Here is a 3,313-nt window from a genome sequence, read left to right as displayed (position 1 = left end):
CTTGTTTCAACATCTGCGCCAGTCATCTGTCCCGCCTGCCCTCTCACACACACACACACACATCCACTCACACACACACACACACACACACACACACACACACACACACACACACACACACACGAGCGCGCTATTTGAGTGCCCTGGAAACAGCTGCTGGCGGAAAGTCACAAGAATTAAATTAAAAATGGAATTATATTGAGTCTTCAAGCGGAAATAATGTATGCACGCAGGATAATAATTGTATTTTTCCCATTTGTTATAAAGGACAAATGTCCGTCCAGATTACACGGTGACAAAATTAAATAGTAACTGTATGTTTATTCCACCTGGTTTGTTTTTTAGTATTTTTTAATAATTCTATTATGTTCATGAAAGGCTTGAGATTTGCTCTGTTGAGCCTCAAGACACGTGTTACAGGTGGGCCTTTATTTTGCAGTGTGCAGTGTGACTTTGAAAATATGAACTGAGCTCCATGCAGGCAACCGGAAAGAATAAAGTCCTCAGGTCAGTCATTTCAGCACCATGGACAGATTCCAGCAGTCAATAATTGGCAACGTGTCTGAGGGGAAACACACGGTCTGACACAGGTCTCCCTGGATATCAACTGAGCTGAACACATGATTCCAATAAAGGTTTTACAGTTGCACAGCACTGTATGCACACTACATGCTCTAACTAAGTCAAGCCCTCCATAATGGATTTCTTTTAAGCCTGCACTGATCAGAAGCCTTTGTTATTTTTCCCCAAGATGAAATCAATCAAAGGATTTAACCAGGGCTTACTTTGGTATATATTCTATTCAATCCTCTTTCAGCACTGAGTGTCCTCTGCCCTCTTGCTCTGGCACTGACTTAATCTGTATGGGCGCTAAGTCTCCGGTTCCCCTGTCTTTGTCTCTGAGAAGAGTCAACATCCCTCACCCTAGGAGAAGGTAGGGGGCATGAAAGGAATCTGTTATGGAAAGTGTCAGAACAAGAAATATCTCATTTTCTAAAGGTCACGCAGGAGTGAACTGCTGGACCTAAGGTTTGCTTCCGTCTCAGTGATGGTAACGTTGTGTGTCAGCCTGCTCTTTAATAGCGAGGCCTCTTTCACACATGATGCAGCAGGATTCATTTTGTAAAAAGAAATATTTTCTACCAATGGATTAAAAAGTCCTGATTAGAAAGGGCCTCCATTAATATTTTGTGCAGTGAGGCAAGACTTGTGTTGTTCTGCCTGTGCATGTGGGATATTTACGAGGTCCCTGACGCTCACTACACAAGCCTTATGAGAAATAACCCTTGGGAAGTGCTGATTCAGCTGATTGCAGCAAAGTACGGAGCTCCCAGTAATGGAACTAAAGCTTCCTGGAAATTATGATTGGATTGGGATTTCTGTTTATCTGTCTTCGTCTTTTTCATTTTCAGCGTGGCCTTGTTGTTTGCCCGCATGCGTGTGAGCATTTTATGTTTATTAGAATTAGTATTGATTTGAATACTGAGAATAATATACGAGAATACTCTTGCAGCGAGACCTCTGGTGAGCTGAGAGTTTTTGGGGCATTTGTAGTAAATGAGCAGCTTGAGATGCTATTAAGGAAAGCAAATGGAATGTAAAACTGCTGCACAAGAAAGATTGAGAAAATGTAAAGGGAAAAAAAACACTGTGGGGTTTTAAAGAGGTGTGTTCAGCTGCTGATTCATTGTGTAGATTATGAAAAATGTTTCCAAACTCAACAGCCTTGTACCACGAGGGCATAGTTGCCTCTTGCTGCAAGTTCTCAGGGCTATACAATGGGAAAAAAATGAGAATAAGAAAGGAGAATTATAAGGATGTTAACAAATGCATAAAACTATTTACTATTACACTGGGTGCAAATATAAAATCAAAGTCGCTAAACTCAATTGGAGTGCACTAACATTCTGTTGGGCTTTGGGGCAAGCACCTGTTGTTTGGTTCTCACTGGCCCCGTACATGTCAGATTCATCATATCCCCCATGCAGACATCTATGAACAATTTAGCACAACTGAACTGAAAAGAGCTGACAGAGAATTCAATCGGAAATTCTGATGACTAACAAAATGTCAAATACGTGACATTATGATAATCTCCTCTTTTGTGGTTCAGGAACAGTTTTTCTTTGTTGTTCAAGCTGCAAGTTTTTCTTTTCATTCTTGGACACTGGTTGCTTTTTGTCTCATTTCCAGTCCTTCTAGCTGACCATTTCAGAGGAATGTTTTCTTGTTTGTTTTTTTGTTTAAGATCCCAAACTCAAGGGATGAATCACTGTCCATAACAGACAACTCAGGAAAGGCACAGTTTTAAATTCTTTCTTCGAATATCTTGTCACAAGCATCCTGTTAAAAAAACACATAAATTGCTCCCATTTATTTAGTAGAAATGGTTCTTATCAAAGAGAAATAGGATGAAAAATATGTCACATTATGCAAGAAATGGACTGAAAATCAGTTGCAACAGGTATTATAAAGTTATGGAATCAAATTTGAAACTTTTGGTTCATCATCAATATATATGATAATTCATACATATTGATGTTCAGGAGAGAAGGACAACAGTGTCTGCAGACAGCTGTACAACACTGTGAAGGCTCTGTCGTGGTTTGGATCTACATATCAGCCAGTGTCAAAACTGATGGAATCATGAACACAAAAAAGTAGCATTAGATTTTGATCCAATAACCATGTGGAAAGTGATCATGATGATGAAGTGATAATTCCATACACACTGCCAGCTCAGTAAAAGCACACACACAATGGAACACTAGCCAGCGTGGACTGGCCTCCCCAGAGACTGGACCAAAGTGTTATTCAAGAACTGTGGGATCATCTTGACAGAGAATGGGATGAAAGCCAGCCAACAGCCCGAGTGCTTTGGAATGACCCTTAATAAGCTTTACTTACAGAAATGACAAGATAGCACCCCTAAGAGAGTTCAGGTAGTGTTGAAGAATAAAGTTGGTCATATGAAATGTTAACTTTATGTTTGAACATTTTTCAGTTGTTGCACCTATTTCCCATTTCATAATATAAATAAAATATGGGTGACTCAAATTATTTATGCAGTACTGTAATGGAGAATAATTACCAGATTTTGGAAAACATAAATAATTGTTGGTTGCACTTTTACAGCAGTCTTATAAGGGATGATTGCTAGTTTATACAAGGTTTTCTGTATTAACTACAGAGAAAAAAATAATGATTAAGCAGTGATAAAACAAACTTGTTCTACTGAGCTCACTATGACAACATACAGCTAATAAAACTGGAGATTAATTCCACTAGACTGAGCAATATGGTGGAAGACATA

The sequence above is a fragment of the Haplochromis burtoni genome, unplaced genomic scaffold, assembly GCF_018398535.1.
Source record: "Haplochromis burtoni strain Fernald_Lab_line unplaced genomic scaffold, NCSU_Asbu1 Contig_591, whole genome shotgun sequence".
In the NCBI taxonomy this organism is placed as follows: Eukaryota; Metazoa; Chordata; class Actinopteri; order Cichliformes; family Cichlidae; genus Haplochromis; species Haplochromis burtoni.
Note: the sequence above shows the minus strand (reverse complement) of the source record.